Genomic DNA, 18,911 nt, shown 5'->3' with positions numbered 1-18,911 from the left:
GCTTCATTGTAGCCATGGCCATCTCTGAACCGTGGCTGGCTATGTTGCGATAGACTATTCCCTCTATTTCCTCCTTGGGTTGGCATTTCCCGAGCGTTAGGGGGAGGCCTGCGCTGGTCGGTGGGTCCCCGTGCATTGTCATGTTGTGGGGGGCCTCTGACCGGAGAGCCTGTCTCTGAGTTCCTCCTATTGGCAGAAGGACGATGCCCCCTGCTCGGTGGATACGGCTCTTCACCCCCTGGGCGTCAAGGGTTGCGGGGCTGTTGCCCGGCCCTATTCTGCCTCGGGCGCGGGGGATTGCCTCGACCAGCCTGAGACGGAGGCTGTGTCTCAGGATCCCTAGGTGGGACATCATCCTGACGCATAGGTGGCTGCTTCGGCCTCTGAGGGCTTATTGGCTGGAGCGAAGAACTAGCATTGGGGCCCCTTTGAGGTGGCTCGTTTGGTGGCTGATCTGGCTGGGAGGCTGGCACAGCCTGATTCCTGGCCAGCTGGATGGCTGCTTCAAGGGCTGCCATGGCATCTGTAACGCCCCGGATAGCCAGGACCGTTACACTGTGTGTTTATAAAGTGCTAGACTTGCTAACCAAGTTGTTGAATAACAAAAACGTGTTATTGGAACTATAGAGGAACTAGGGTTAAAATGTTTTGGTCTCAAAAGTCACATTTTCATTAAGAAACATTTCCTGTTTACACAGGATCCCAAAAATATTAAGTTTGAAGACCGTTTACAAAAGTCATAAGGTTTAGATACAATAACAAACCATATTAAGGAAAAACAGACAGTTAGGCAATCCACGTTCTGATCCACTCCTCGACCACGGCGATCGAACAACTGGCTATGTACATTCAACCCCGCAGCTCTCCATCTCAGCTCTTGGCTTGAATTCCCAACAAACTCAGCTTATGCACCATAGTTCAAAAACCAAAACTAGAAACTGAAGAAACTATAGAACCTTACCTCAAGTGTTAGGGTGTTCCTACTAAACCTCTGCCAATTCTTCAAGCCTAGCCTAGGATTCTTGATGCTTAGCCTAACTCAGCTCTCCTTTCTGAGCTTTGCTCCAAAGTTTCCCAAGAAATTGATGAAAAAAACATAAATCGACCTTAGAGAAAACCAGCTCTGTTTTCTTCCTTTCCTTTTTCTTCCTTTTCCTTTTTTTCTCCTTTTACTCAGACTTCTATATTTTTCTACAACTTCCACTACCATAAAGCCTTAGTAACACTTAACCCTTGTAAGCCAAATGACTATTATGCCCTCCCTATTAAGTCTAAACCCTTTAATCCACTTAGGGGCATTTTAGTCATTTTACCCAATTCCCGCTAACTCCTCGAGTGTCTCTAATATTTCCCACTTAATTCCCGATACCTAACTAATATCCAACTATATTCCTCGATGGCTAAATAGACTCCAATATACTCACTAAATTCCCATTTATACCCCTAGGCTCACCCCGAGCCGGGTATAAATCCCCGCCATGACTTTCTCGCTACTTTGCTCACTAGGATTGTCTCAGGTCACAGATCACAGATATATCCACATAATAATGTGGTCTCGACAATTATCACATATATCAAAACAGTTATGCCCATAATGGCCAAAATTACAATTATGTCCTTCTAACCTAGTCAGGGCCTACATGCATACTAATACACAGTCATACATCTCTAATATTCAACTAGTCATATAACATGCTTTAAATCATAATCATGCATCTTAATCATTAAAGTCACACATAATTCCCACTATGCCCTCCAGGCACACTAATCAAGGCCCTTAAGCCTTATTAGCGAATTTAGGTCGTTACAACTATCCCCTCCTAATGAGAATTTTGTCCTCGAAATTTACTTGAACAACTCGGGATACTAATCCCGCATCGCTATCTCAAGCTCCCAGGTCGCCTCCTCGACCTTACTATTCCTCCACAACACTTTAACAAGAGGAATCATCTTATTCCGCAATACTTTATCTTTCCGATCCAAGATCTGAACTGGTTGCTCCTCATAACCCAAATCTGTCTATAACTCCAAATCGTCATGCCTCAACACATGATTCACATTTGAGACATACTTCCGAAGCATGGAGACATGGAATACGTCATGAACTCCAGAAAACAATGGTGGCAAGGCTAATCTGTAAGCCACCTGACCAACCCTTTCCAGAATCTCGAATGGTCCAATGAATCTAGGGCTTAACTTGCCCTTCTTTCCAAACCTCCTCACCCCTCGCAGTGGTGAAACTCGGAGAAAGACGTGGTCCCCAACCTGGAACTCTACATCCCTACTCTTAGGATCAGCGTAGCTTTTCTGTCTGCTCTGAGAAGCGAGCATTCTGGCCCAGATCTTTTCTATAGCCTCACTTGTCTTCTGAACCATATCTGGCCCCAAATATCTCCTCTCACCCATCTCATCCCAATGAATGGGTGATCTACACTTCCTCCCATACAACATCATATAGGGAGCCACTCCAATCGTTGACTGATAACTATTGTTATATGAAAATTCAATTAACAGAAGATACTTACTCCATGAGCCCTCAAAATCAATCACACATGCTCTGAGCATATCCTCCAATACTTGGATCGTCCTCTCAGACTGTCCATCAGTCTGAGGATGAAAGGTTGTACTGAATTTCAACTGGGTCCCCAAAGCCTTCTGCAAACCATCCCAAAACTTGGAAGTGAAAATAGGATCCTGGTCTGACACTATAGACTTAGGAACCCCATGGAGACGCACGATCTCCCTCACATACAACTCAGCATACTGATCCATGGTATATGTCGACCTCACTAGAAGAAAATGGGCTAACTTTTGTATCTATCCACTATCACCCACACCGAGTCATGAAGTCCTACTGTCCTGGGTAAACCTCCCACAAAATCCATAGTAATGTCCTCCCATTTCCATTCAGGAATACCCAAAGGCTGAAGCAACCCTGCTGGTCACTGATGCTCAGCTTTCACCTGCTGACAGGTTAAGCATCTAGCAACGTACTCCACCACATCCTTCTTCATCCCGGGCCACCAATACAAAGTCCGCAAATCCTGATACATCTTCGTGGCACCCGGATGAAGTGAGTACGGCGTCGTATGAGACTCATCTAGTATCTCTCATCTGATCCCCTCATCAGCTGGAACACAAATCCGTCCCTGATATCGAAGTAAACCAACCTCAGAAACAGAATAGTCCTTAGCTACTCCTGCTAAGACATCCTCTCTAACCCTCTGTAACTGAGCATCTGCCAACTGCCCCTCTCTGATCCGCTCTAGCAGGGTCGACTGCAGAGTAATATTGGCCAACCGTCCTACCACCAACTCTATCCCTGCTCTAACCATCTCATCAGCTAACTCCCTTGAGATCTGAGTAGAACTATAAGCTGACCTGGACCTCTGCGGCTCAATGCATCCGCCACCACATTGGCTTTCCCCAGATGGTAGAGAATATCACAATCATAATCCTTTACCAATTCCAGCCAATGCCTCTGTCTCATATTCAGGTCCTTCTGTGTAAAGAAATACTTCAGGCTCTTATGGTCAGTGTATACCTCACACTTCTCCCCATATAGATAATGTCGCCAAATCTTCAGTGCAAAAAACACTACTGCTAACTCCAAGTCATGGGTAGGATACCGCTGCTCATACTCCTTCAGCTTTCGTGATGCATAAGCTATAACATTCTCATGCTGCATCAACACACAGCCTAAGCCCAACCTCGATGCATCACAGTAAACAACAAACTTCCCTTCCCCCGAAGGAAGACTCAACACTGGCGCTGTAATAAGTCATCATTTCAGCTCTTGGAAACTATCTTCACACTTGTCTGACCAGATAAACTTCAAATTCTTTCTTGTCAATTCTGTCATCGGTGCTGCTATCTTCGAGAATCCCTCTACAAACCGTCTGTAGTAACCTTCCAAACCAAGAAAACTCCGCACCTCCGAGGCATTCCTTGGCCTCGGCCAATCCCTAATCGCCTCTATCTTAGATGGATCCACCTTAATCCCATCTGCACCTACGATATGTCCAAGGAATGTCATTTCAGGTAACCAAAATTCACACTTCTTAAACTTAGCGTACAACTGATGCTCCCTCAATCTCTGAAGAACTTGTCGAAGATGAAGCTCGTGCTCTGTCTCCGAACTGGAGTACACCAAGATGTCATCGATGAAGATAATAACGAACTGATCCAGGAAATCCTTGAACACCCTGTTCATTAGATCCATAAAGGTTGCTGGGGCATTGGTCAAACCAGAAGACATGACCAAGAATTCATAGTGCCCATACCGCGTGCGGAAGACCGTCTTAGGTATGTCCTCATCCCTGATCCTCAGCTGGTGATAACCAGATCGAAGATCAATCTTTGAGAACACCGTCTTACCCTGCAGCTGATCGAACAAGTCATCAATCCTTGGTAGGGGATACTTATTCTTGATGGTTAACTTGTTCAATTCTCGGTAGTCGATACACATTCTCAAAGTTCCATCCTTCTTCTTTACAAACAAAACTGGAGCACCCCATGGCGAGTAGTTAGGTCTGATGAACCCCAAATCCAAAAGCTCCTGCAGCTGTATCTTTAATTCTTTCAGTTCCGCCGGTGCCATCCTATATGGTGCCCTCGACACTGGCTCTATCCCTGGCGCCAATTCAATGACAAACTGAATCTCCCTACGCGGCGGCAACCCAGGCAAATCCTCAGGAAATACATCCAAGAACTCGAAAACCAATCTGGTCTCCTCCGATCCTACTGGTGAAACTCTGGTGGTATCCACCACACTAGCCAGAAAACCTATACAACCACCCTGTAACAAGTCTCTGGCTCTCAATGCAGATATCCTGGGTACGCGGGGTCCTTGCACCGCTCCCACAAAGACAAAGGGATCCTCGCCCTCTGGCTCAAAAGTCACCATCTTCTTCCTGCAGTCAATGGTAGCTCCATATCTAACCAGGCAATCCATACCTAAAATCATATCAAAGTCCTCCATACTCAACTCAATCAAGTCTATTGATAACTCCCTACCATCAACTATTACTGGCAATGCTCTAATCCACCTCCTAGATACTACCAGTTCTCCTATAGGCAAAATAACCCCAAACCCTGAAGTACTACACTCACTAGGTCTACACAGTCTATCAATCACCTTATCAGATATAAACGAATGCGTAACACCAGAGTCAATCAACACAGTAAAAGGAATGCCAGCACTAGAAAGCTGACCTGTCACTACCGAGGGACTAGCCTCAGCCTCCGCCTGCGTCAGGGTGAACACTCGAGCTGGAGTCAAGCTGTCCACCTTCCCTGTCCCTCCCTTCTTCACTGTCAGGAAATCCTTCCTGAGGTGTCCCACCACCCCGCACACATAGCAGGCCTTAGCCCGACACTCGCCCGGATGGCGTCTCTTGCACCTCGTGCACTCCGGATAGGTCCTCCATGAATCACCGCCTCCCTGGCGGCCACCCTGGGTACCCCGACCTCTCCTATCAGGACCAGGAGCGATCGAAGCCTTGGGGGTCTTCCTCTTCAAATCACTGGGGCCTCTGCCCCTACCAGAACCAGAATATGGAGGCACCGCCCTGCGGCCCTCCCTTCTCACAGCACTCTCTCTCCATATCTTATTCTCTGCTTCCTCAGCGGTAAGATCCTTCCCCACAGCCTAGGCATAAGTTGTCCCTCCAGGAACTGTGGTAATTCTCACATCTTGAGCTATCATAGCATTCAACCCTCTAATAAACCTGTCCTGCCTAGCTGCATCAATAGGCACAAGATCTGGTGCGAACTTCGCAAGTCTGTCGAACTTCAGGGCATACTCTGTAACTGTCATACTGCCCTGAACCAGCCCCACGAACTCATTTATCTTTGCTGCCCTGATGGCAACATTATAATACTTCTGACTAAACAAGTCCTTAAACCCTTCCCAAGTCAATGCAGTAACATCTCTGGTCTGTGATGCCACCTCCCACCAGATTCGGGCATCCTCCCTCAGCATATAAGTGGCACAGGCCACCCTGTCATGTCCTTCCACTCTCATAAAATCAAGTATGGTAGTGATCATAGTCATCCACGGCTCAGCCTTCAGTGGATCCGGTCCTCCCTCAAAGATCGGGGGTTGTTGTTTCCTGAACCGCTCATACAACGGTTCCCACTTGTTCCCAACATCAACTGGCTGTACTACAGGTACCACTGCCGGTGGCACAACAGGGGAAACACTCCCAGATGGAGCCTACTGCAAAATTCGAATCTGTTCATCTTGGCTCTGAAGCCGAGCCTGCATATCTGCCATTAACTGCTGCTAGTTCTCAGGGACTGGCGGAGGGGTCTGGCCCTGGTCATCATCTCTAGCCCCAGACCTGCCGGCTAGTCGCGTGGATTTTCTTGAACGCATAACTATTCAAGTCAATCTGCAATTAACGACTCGGCAATCAGACTATGATGACAGGGTAATAATCCTTTCATGATCCATCACTGGAACTCCAATCACTCACAAGCAATCAAAATATAGCAAGTTATCCAGATATTCATTCACATGCACAGTAGTGCTAATAAGCACGCCTCAATAGCATCATGCAATAGTCAAGGGCCAGGCCCTATCAGTATCTCATGCTCCCTATTCATCAAACAGATATCAACAATCATATCTCACTCAAATCATTTAAACACATAATCATGTATCACAATTACCAAACCCTGAGTTGAGCTTGTCTCTCGCGGCGAATGTACATATCCAGCCAGTCTTCAGGGCCCATAAACCTAGGACGCTCTGATACCAAGTTGTAACGCCCCAGATAGCCAGGACCGTTACACTGTGTGTTTATAAAGTGCTAGACTTGCTAACCAAGTCGTTGAATAACAAAAACATGTTATTGGAACTATAGAGGAACTAGGGTTAAAATGTTTTGGTCTCAAAAGTCACATTTTCATTAAGAAACATTTCTTGTTTACACGGGATCCCAAAAATATTAAGTTTGAAAACCGTTTACAAAAGTCATAAGGTTTAGATACAATAACAAGCCATATTAAGGCAAAACAGACAGTTAGGCAATCCCTGTCCTGATCCACTCCTCGACCACGGCGATCGAACAGCTGGCTATGTACATTCAACCCCGCAGCTCTCCATCTCATCTCTTGGCCTGAATTCCCAACAAACTCAGCTTATGCACCATAGTTCAAAAACCAAAACCAGAAACTGAAGAAACTATTTAACCTTACCTCAAGTGTTAGGGTGTTCCTGCTAAACCTCTGCCAATTCTCCAAACCTAGCTTAGGATTCTTGATGCTCAGCCTAACTTAGCTCCTCCCTGAGCTTTGCTCCAAAATTCTCAAGAAGCTAATGAAGAAAGCATAAACCGACCTTAGAGAAAACCAGCTCTGTTTTCTCCCTTTCCTTTTTCTTCCTTTTCCTTCTTTTCTCCCTTTCCTCAGACTTCTATATTTTTCTACAACTTCCACTACCATAAAGCCTTAGTAACACTTAACCCCTGTAAGCCAAATGACTATTATGCCCTCCCTATTAAGTCTAAACCCTTTAATCCACTTAGGGGCATTTTAGTCATTTTACCCAATTCCCGCTAACTCCTCGAGTGTCTCTAATATTTCCCGCTTAATTCCCGATACCTAACTAATCTCCAACTATATTCCTTGATGTTAAAATAGACTCCAATATAGTCACTAAATTCCCATTTATACCCCTAGGCTCACCCCGAGCCAGGTATAAATCCCCACCATGACTTTCTCGCTACTTTGCTCACTGGGATCGTCTCGGGTCACAGATCACAGATATATCCACATAATAATGTGGTCTCGACAATTATCACATATATCAAAACAGTTATGCCCATAATGGCCAAAATTACGACTATGCCCTTCTAACCTAGTCAGGGCCTACATGCATACTAATACACATAGTCATGCATCTCAAATATTCAACTAGTCATATAACATGCTTTAAATCATAATCATGCATCTTAATCATTAAAGTCACACATAATTCCCACTATGCCCTCCAGGCACACTAATCAAGGCCCTTAAGCCTTATTAGCGAATTTAGGTCGTTACAACGATCCCCTCCTAATGAGAATTTCGTCCTCGAGAATATCTTCTATATAAAAGTTGTAATATCTTCTATATAAAAGTGTGTAGATAACAAATATTATTGGTTTTAACAGTTTGTTTTGTTAACTTTAACGAAATATTCTAAATATTTAACGGAATATACATTTAAAACTAACTAAAAATAGATATTTATTGAGGGAAAATATCATTTTGGCCTTTGTGTTTTTCTTGAATACGCAATCGACCCATGTGTTTTGTTAAATGACAATTTGGACCTTATGTTTTACAAAATGGATCAAAATAGTACTCTAGACCTAATTTTGGTCAAAATATTTTTAGTTATAGGATCAACTCTCGGGTCGTTAGTGATGCGATGGATTCAGAGAAACATAGAAAGTGGCCGAGGAGCTGAGAATGAATAATTATATTTGAAATTTTATTTACAAAAATTAGGTATAAGGTATTATTTTGATCTATTTTGTAAAACACATGGTCTGAATTGTCATTTAACAAAAACACAAGAGCCGGTTGCATATTTGGAAAAAACACAGGGGCCATACTATTATTTTCCCATTAATTAATTACATTAATATAAATTCAAATAGTATAAAATATCTTTATTATTTAATAATATTAAATATAAATCTACATATATGATACAACAATAAATATTTAATAATTATATTAATATAAATTCAAATATTATAAAATATTATAATGATAATATTGTATAATCCTAATATTTTACTATATGAATTCAAATATTATTATAATAATATTTAATACAAGACAGGATATTTAATACTTATATTAATATAAATTTAAATATTATAAAGTATCATAATAATAATATATTATACATAATCTTAATTTTTGTTAAAAAAAATTATCATTTATGTTTAAAAAGACTATCATATTATATATATTTAAAAAAAATCATAAACAATGTTTCGGTTTAATTTTTTATTTAATATGTTTATGTTATTATTTTTTATATAATATTGTTTATTTATTTAAAATTTATATGACAATGATATAAATTTAATAAAAATAATTAATAAATTCTATAAATAAAACTAAAATGGATGTTGCTTGCATCTAGTATATATAAATATGTATGAAATGAAAAAGTAGTACTTAAATCAAAGCTTAATTAGTGGAAGGAAAATAAATTGTAGTGGCTATGTAGTAGTGGTTTGAAACATTTTGTGGAGTAAAATAGAGAATAATGAATGGAAAATTTCACTTTTTATACATATTAATATCTACAATTAAAAAAAAATCTTAGCACTATTAACTTTTTCAAATTGATGCTAAACTTTCCCCTCATACCCAAAATACCCTTCTCATTTTTCCACACCCAAAAAATTCAACATCTCACTTCTGTCTCTATACACTCTCGGTTTCTCTCTCTCATTCTCACAAAAATCCCCAAAAAATCGTCGAACCCCCACCTCCGTCGAGTCGTCGAGCCCCCACCTTCTCCCATTTCCCCGTCGATCCCGAGATCCATGGCGAACTCCCATTTCTTTGTCGAACCTGAGACCCACGGTGCTTATTTCCTTCAAAGTTTGAAAAACAAAGGTAAAATCTCGAACCCAAGTCCATATTTGCTTTATATTGTTGTTGAATCTGTGATTTGTGGAATGGATTCATCAATTTTGTGGGAAATATTTTATGGGTTTAAACTAGTGGCTCGATTGGTTTGATAAACGTTTGATAGAATCTCAATTGATCTACTGTCATATATGAAACTAGCTCAATAGGCTCGATTATGGTTCGATAGTAGGCTTGATAGGGTAGTTTGAATGGTTCGATGGTGGATCGATAGGAGATCGAGAGGATAAGTGTAAATTGCTTGATGGATCTATGGTATTAGATAAAAAGGGCTCGATAGGTTCAATAATGGTTCGATAGTAGGCTCAATTGTAGCTCGATTATTGCTCGATGGTTATTTATGTAGACAGATTTTGCTTTTCTCAATAGGCTCGACACTGGCTCGATAGTCTCTATAGTTTTAGGTTGTTGATATTGTTAGATAGGCTCGATAGTTTCTCGATAATGGCTCAAAATGGTATGTTGCAGCTCGATTATAGCTCGATAGAGTTTGATGATAGCTTATTTAAGCTTTTTGATGATTTTTTTTTAATTTTTTTCCGACTCTGTTTAGCATTCTATTTTCTTACCAATTTTTTTCATGTGTTGTTGCAGATGCCTAAGTTGCTTGTTCCGTTTAGTGGTCACTTTCCTGGTCGAGTCACATATCGGGGTAGTTGAACTTTAAATCACATTAAGACTAGGTTTTTGGACCTCGGGCTGATAGAAAGGGCTAAGGAATCTCCTTTCAAGCAGTTCTTTTTGGCTTCGAAGTTTAATTTCTCTAGAGTTGTGGTCCATCAACTGCTTTTGAAAACCACCAATAACAACGAAGATGAGGTGCATTTCTTCTTGGGGTCAAAGTCTTGTAGATTTGACATGGGAGAATTTGCCCTGGTGATGGGGTTGAATTTCAGTACCTTACTGCTTTTGAAAACCACCAATAACAACAAAGATGAGGTGCATTTCTTCTTGGGGTCAAAGTCTTGTAGATTCGACATGGGAGAATTTTCCCTGGTGATGGGGTTGAATTTCAGTACCTTCCCGTCACCAGAAGAGTTGGAAGAGCGTAATCTCAGCGACTACTTGATAAAGGAGTATTTCAATGATGTTGAGAAAGTAAAGCTCTCACAGGTGGACCATGCTTTCAAGACTTGTACTGCTGTGGAAGATGTGTACAAGCTTGGTCTATGTTTGTTGGTTGAGGGGGTTCTAGATGCCACAGAGGGAAAGCTGCACATATGGCAAGATATTTTGAAGATGGTTAAGGACGTAGACTACTTCTTCAACTATCCATGGGGGAAGTACTCTTATGGGAAGCTATTTCAGTCTTGTAAGAATGACAATGTGATGCAAAAGGACAACTATGACAACAAGAGGATGCGAAGGTGCAGCAAGAGTCCAAGTACATTATGTATGGTTATGCCCCAGCCTTACAGTATTGGGCATATGAGGCTATCCAGCAACTTGCGACAGAGTTTGTTGTGAGCTCGGGAAACACGGTCCCGAGGATGCTTAGTTGGTTGCATCGGAGGAATAAGGATTTCACCAAGTCTGTCCTCTCACCAATGTTATCGAAGAAGAATGAAAGTTATATCTTATTGACATTAAAAAATTATTTTTTATCTATATGCTTATCATTTATGATTATTTGAGTTAACCAAATGTTTTATGTTGTTTGCAGTTGATCGTCCTTTCGATGTTGAAGCCTTGACCAACAAAAAAAGACTATTATTTATCGTTGACATAGGGAGATCTTCCTTTTTATCCCAGGCTTGGCCAGGATCTCGAGGAGGCTGATGTGGAGGAGGATGCGACTTTTGAGAAAGTCATCGAGATAGTTTCTCAGGCAGCCAAGATATTTGATGATGCTGTCCCGAAGGAGGAGGTTGCTGGTCCCATCCCTCCTGTTGTTCCAGCTACAGCACCAACCTCAACCCAGCACCAGCCCCAGCCCCAGCCTCATCCCCTAAGCTCGCTGAGTTGATCGAGCGGTTGGACAGATTCGAGGGTCAACAGGATACCCTCCTGAAGAACCAGTCAGTGATCCTGGACACAGCTAGTCAGATCTTGACATTTATTGAGGAGAAACCAAGGGGCTCCAAGGAAGATTCAGACTCAGAGCCACTGGATATTCCTCTGGACTATGTTGATGATCCAACCACGCCTCCTACCATCATTGTGACACCTGATGTTATGACTCTAGGAGTCATTATTGTCAACCTTGAGGATATTGCTGGGGTTCAGTTTCAGAGGACTAGACGCCAAAGATACAAGCCAGATTGGTTTGAGGACTGCACCGATCCCACGAGGAAAATACCTCACATTGATGCAGCTACACCAGAAAAGGAGGCTACACAGGTGCTGGACCCTCTTAAGAAGAAAAATCGCAAGCAGTATAGGACAGTGTCCAAGTGGCTGCTTGGAGGAATCCCCAACAAGACCCCGAGGGATGTAAAGACTGGGAATCACGTTCCAGCGTGGTTTCTGACATGGAAGACACCCCATTTGTGGCTCAATGATGGGGTAAGCCATTTATACCTAATGTTAAGAAATTATGTTTTATTTTCAATTTTACAAGTTCTGTTTTTATTGACTCGATATGAGCTCGATGAGAGAACGATAAGAGCTCGATGGGGGGTTACCTAGATCGATATGAGCTCGATAGGGGTGACAAACTAGGGATGTTGTTTATTGTTTGAGATTAGCTCAATATGAGCTCGATGGAGCTCGATAATAGATCGATAAGGGTGTCAAACTAGGGTTGTTGTTTACTGTTTGAGATTAGCTCAATGTGAGCTCAATGGAGCTCGATAGTAGATCGATGGGTGTTAAACTAGGGCTATTGTTTACTATTTGAGGATAGCTCGATGTGAGCTCGATAGAGATCGATAGTAGATCGATGGGATGTTGTCTATTGTCTGAGAATAGCTCGATATGAGCTCGATGGGGGCTCGATATGGACTCGATGAGCTTAATGTTTAGTTCAATATAAGCTCGATAGTACTCGATTATAACTCAACTTATTTGTTTATGCACTATTTTTTAGCCATTTATGATGATCTTTGCTAACTTTTTATACCGTACTCTCTTTGTAGCATATTGATGCAGCACAACACATGCTTTGTATGCGTCGCAAGTATTTTCCCAACACATATCTCCATAATGTTGTTGTGATGAACATTTATTTTTCACAAGTGATACCTACCCGATATGATCAGTACAAGAAAATTGCCGACAAAACAAAGTACATGTGGGATTCTGACATTATGTCCATGTTGACCGGCATTGAGCAGTAGTTTCTAGCATCTTCGGGAGGAGTTGAGGATGCATATTGGTGCCAGAACTATGAACAGCAACATTGGTTTTCCATTGAGGCTTCTATTTCTAGTTGGACTCTCACTATTTATGATTCAGACAACTTGTTGATTAGTGACGCACAGCTGGAGGAAATTATGAATCCATGGTGCTTTTTTGCTTCCTTCTCTGTTGATGCAGAATAAACTATTCACTGATAGCTTGATGTTGAAGATTCCTGCAGCAGGAAAAGGGCCGCATCAGTTCACATGGAATCGCAAATAGAAACACAAGCTCACTCAGTAAAGAGAAGGTAACAAACATCATCTTCATACTATATTTGTTTCTAAGTAAAATTATAGTATTGTACACTTGATGTTTACATTTTTTATAGTGGGAATTGTGGTGTGTATGCTGTCAAGCATATTGAGCATCTCATGCCTTCCATTGGAAACCATCTGCGATAAAAATATACAGGTTTTCAGGAACAAGTGGACCACAGGCTTGTGGTATCAAAATTTGTTACCTTGATGATTGTATATTTACAGGGTATTTACATGTGCATCTTTTTGTTTTTTGTTCACTTTTTTTTTGTAACTTTTAGTTCCATATATTGTTATATCAAACTAATATCGAGCTACTATCTAGCTTTAATCGAAGAATATCATTTACATATAAATTATGTAGCTGTTCTTGTACTATGTTGAACCATTATCAAACTAATATCGAGCTATATCGAACCATTATCGAACTAATATCGAGTTAAGATTTGAAGTCGGTTTAAAAGCTAAGTTAACAACCATATTATCAAGTTCATATCGAAGCTACTAGCGAGTTAACATCGAGTTCATGTCGAGCTACAATCGAGCTCATCGAGTTTACATCGAGGTTAACATAACTTTTAAGAAAAATAAAAGAAAAAAGAAGAGAAAATAAGCTAGGTTATAAATACAACAAGTCCAAATGGGAAAAAAAAATTATAGCCTAGCTTTACATGTAGCATTGTTGTGGCCAAGATCAACACACATACTACACTTGCACTCTTTGCGAATGATTTCGCCATTTGATGGAGTGTGGTTTGTCTTCCTTCTTCCCACCTTTTTCTTCTTTGGCCGACCAACTGGTTGTTTTTCAACAGGAACCCCAACTTGCATTTTTTCTATGTTCTCAGGAACTTCCCAATCATCCTCATTGTCAGTTGGGTAAATTGTTTCTTTGTAAGACTTCCTCCAAATATCAATAGTGTAATATGGGGAACACAGTGAGTAAATGTTGACACCGCGCAAGATGGGCGCAGCCACACCATGAACACAAGGGTAACCCATTATTGGAAACATGCCACAGAAGCATGATTTGGTCATCAAATTCGCCTCACCATCACCTTCTAGGTCTACCACATGAAATTCGAACTGTCCAAGAGGATGGACTTTCAAGTACCTTGCATCATCTATAATGCCTGAGACATCTTTCTCATATATTGTTGCTAATTTGGACGTGCACTTCTCTACTTCCTCACAACGTGAAACAAACCGTGACTGAATTGTGAAACGAATGAATTCCACAAAATTAATGACTAGGAAGGTTCTTGCGTCTCTGGTTTTGTTGTTGAAACTTTCAGCATAGTTGCTTGTCATTACATTGTATCGATTCCTAAGAAAGTAAGCACGAGTCTACTTATCGAAGCCAATACCCTCGAGATATTGAGCTATGGCAGGATCCATTTGCTTTATATTATTGAAGAACCTATGAAATTTTGATTTCCGAAATGCATATGCCGCATTCCACGTCTCCTTGTGACAGTGATCAGTCTTGAACTTAGCGATTACATTCATACTTATGTGATGGTAGGATGCACCGCGGTAGGCATCAGGGAAGACCAACTCAAGAGCATGAATAATGCTAGCATGCTTATCTGATACAAAAGCCATATTATCAACAACTCCAATGGCTTCCTTCAATTTCATCATGAAATACTTCCAAGAATTATGATTCTCACTGTCAACAATTGCAAATGCAATTGGATAAATGTGGTTATTCACATCCAATGCTACAGCTCACAACATGCGGCCACCATACCTTGACTTCAAGAAAGTGTCGCCCACACATATAACAGGACGACATGATTTAAATCCCCTTCTACAAACTCCAAGTGAGAAGAAACAGCAAAGAAATCGACCATCATCTGTGACAAAATCAGTTATTGTACCTAGATTCTTTTGTTGTAGCATGTACAAGTAAGAAGGTAACTTGGAGTACAATTCTTCAGGTGTCCCCCTGACATAATTGAGTGCCTTCTTACTGCATCTCCCAGCCTTCATATAACTCATATCGATCCCAAAATTATTCTTCATATCCTCCTTTATGTTGGTTGTTGGGTAGCTAGTGCTATTAGTAGCATATTTGTTCTTAATAAGGTGCCCAATGACCCATGATGCTGCTTGACGGTGATCTTTCTGACGCAATTCTAGTGAGCAAGTATGTACACTATTATAAACAGTGATCTCAAACATCTTCGATCGCGCTACTTTTTCCCCCTTATTCTCCAACCACAATCAGTATCCTTGCAGGTGATATACAGCACATCAGTACTAGACTTCTTAACCATAAACTCAAAATTATTCTTTATTGCGAAGAAAGCCGCTTTGGTTTTCAATTCCATCTTGTTTCAAAAGTCTTCCCAAGGTGTAATTCTCCCAACGGTACACCGAATGAGGATGCTTCAAATCGACTAGAAGCCATAATATCTTCTTTTAAAAACATGGGAGCATTCCATCTTCTGTGATCTTCTGTTGAACATATTGGAACGTTCCATGTATTGTTATATTCAGTTCCACCAGGATGAGTAGAGCTGGTGCTAGGTGTTCAACGTCCTTGACTTAGTGGGTTCACTCATGCAATAGGACGTACTAGCTGTTCTTGTACTTGTTCGACTTGCAAATCAACAAACATGTCAATCGACACTTCTACACTATAATATGCCTCTGAATTGTATCATGAGTCCTCATTATGTTCAGCTACTGGATCGTCATTCACATAGGAGTTGTACTCATACTCGTTGTCCCTTGGGTCACCAATAGGACCTCATAAAATACTGGCTGCTCCCTCAGGTCCAGGAGTGGAATATGGATCTGCAATGACAATCTTTTTAACAGGAGTGACACACAAGGCTAACCTTTCTTTAGATGTTACTCCTAAGAATGCACGGACACCAAGATCACTTTCAACATGAACGGGTGTAAACGGCTAGTCGTCGTATGTGTAAGGAACCTCCAATTTCAACCCATACATCTGTTCATCAACTTTAAGTTCCTTGTGCGATATGTCAAGAAGTTGCAAGTACGTTACAGTATCCTCCATCGGTATCACCATGCATTGAGGTTCCTTGAAAATCCACTTATTCCCTTGTAATTCCCAAACACCATTGTAGGATACAAAAACGTAGACAATGAAACCTGTGCTGGAAAAAAAATATATTGAAATTGTTAAAAAAAACTGTCAATTTTTCACAAATTCATGAAAAAAAGAATATTATTGAGCTTTATCGAGCTTCAATTGAACTCTATTAAGTTACCATCGAGCCCTCATCGAGATCTTATCGAGTTCGTATTAAGCTAAAAGCTCTTAAATCGGACATAAACCTAACCAAAACCTTCATCGAACCCCTACGAGCTCCTATCGAGTGCATATCGAAAAAAAAACTACACCAAATATTCTAGGGTCCAATCGAACCCTTATCGAGTTGCCATTGAGCATAATCAAGAAACAAAGCCTAAAACTATCAAACTATATCGAGTAGCATCAAGCTCATAAAAGAACCTTTTTCTACATACCATCGAGCCCCTATCAAACCGTTATCGAGCTCCTATCGAGCAGACAAGTTGCAGAAAACCCAGAAAAATGCAGATCGCAAAATCTCCCTAAAAAAAACCCAACAAAACACACCAATATAGGCTCAGATTTGTTCGAAATAGCCAAAAAATTATAAACAAATAATACCCAACACATAAAATGAACAATATTCTTACCCATGGTTTTTCACCTCCAAAAACTCTCAAAATGGATGTTGCCTTTGATATTAGCGACTTCACATAGGCAATGGAGATGGCTAACAACGATTTCGACAAGAAGATCATACAAATCAGTAGCTTTTAGGGAGGATTTCGTGAGAATGAAAGAGAGAGAGGGAGAGAGAGATAGAAGAGATAGGATGATAATGTTTTAGGATTCTTGATATAATGGAAGGAGTATTTTGGGTATGAAATGAATGTTTAACATCAAATTGAAAAGATTAACAATGCTAGGATTGTTTGGTAATATTAGGCACTACTAAGTATGAATAGTAAGATTTCCCTAATCAATTGACTAACGTATATAATAGATGGGAAGGGTAAATTAGGAAAGTCATAAATATAATAAACTAAAAAGAATAATAGGGGACATTTGGGGCTAGTTATTAGGGCTGGGCATTTTTTAGATTAGGCCGACCAAACCGCCCAACCCAACTCGAAAATGGGCTGACCAAGCCTAACAATTGCAGGGTGAAGTCCATTCGGTCCTTTAATATAATTACCCGGATTTAATTGGGCCGGCCACGACCCAATATATTCCTAACCCATACTACCCAACCCGGAGAGACTACCAACCTAAACTAAACCCTAAAAATATAATACATATTACATAATAAAATAACACATTACCCCCTATCTTGCCTTCTCTTCTCTACGGCTACACCACCAGCACTTCCAGACCAGAGCTCACGTCGGTCCACTCCAGGCGGCTCCAGTCTAGCAGGCGAAGCTCATGTCGTCGGTGAAGTTGACACAGGGAAGCTCCTCAGCGAAACTCCAGCTCCAGTATATATATATATATTATGTAATATATTATCTGAATATATATAATTATATATATATAATTATATATATATAACTAAGGAATATATATATATTGTTGACGCGGTTCTTCGCCAACAGGTTATTAAGAGAAGAAGAGAAAGGGATTAGTGCTAAATGTAGAACCGTAACAGATATATGATCTTAGAGAATGAAAGAGGTGACTCAAGACACGTTTTTTAAGTGGTTCAAAGGTTAAAATCCTTCTACTCCACTAGTCAGTATTATTGCTCTATACTGGATATTTGATTACAGGGCCTTTCTTTACAATAGAGAATCCAACCCTTATTAAGTCCCAGGGTCTCCATATTTATAGGAGAAGGCACCTGGGAGTTGGTAAGAAGGTCATCCTGTGACCCTCTTATCTATCACATTAACTCTGTGACATTCATGATTAATTCCTAAACCTGACACATTAGTGTGGTCAAATCGATAGGTAAGGAGATAATGGGCCGCACGACCCAACCCAGTCGTGGGTGTCTGAATACGCACGTTCCTGCTGCGTGTCCGAGAAGTCAGGGGGATATCAGACACGTGATGTCTGATATATGCACATTTACCTTGCGTGTGTTGACTTCGCAAAGGGTCATAGCCTCCATATCCAGCTCACACCATGAGCTGCATACGTGACTCGACCTTCGGCCTTCAGAATCCCTGCCCCAGTCTTGGGCAATGAAGGCGAGCCCTTGGGGTTTCCTCGAGCTAGGTAGGTACGACCTAATGACAGAAGCTCCGGTCTGCGGTGATGTCCACAATATAACTATGATTAGGCCGCAGCTCGGCTCGCTAATCAGCCCGTGGGAAAAACAGGGCGTACATCTGCCCCCCAAGCCCCTGCTCGTGGTATTCCACGTCGAGTAAGACTGCAGTAGGGGCTTTTAGGCTTCCCCATGAACTCTTCATATTCCACCTCTTACGCAGGCGCATGATACGTGGAACATCGTGGTTGGTGACGGTACGCCTTACGAGAACAGCATTAAATGGCCTAGCCTATGCTCAGCCGTCGTTTCGTATTTCGAGTGGAGGGCCTCGGATCCCTCATCAGGGTCATCCAACGGCCCTCTATACGTGACCTTTCAGGTA

The sequence above is a fragment of the Humulus lupulus genome, chromosome 3 (genome assembly GCF_963169125.1).
Source record: "Humulus lupulus chromosome 3, drHumLupu1.1, whole genome shotgun sequence".
Classification (NCBI taxonomy): Eukaryota; Viridiplantae; Streptophyta; class Magnoliopsida; order Rosales; family Cannabaceae; genus Humulus; species Humulus lupulus.
Note: the sequence above shows the minus strand (reverse complement) of the source record.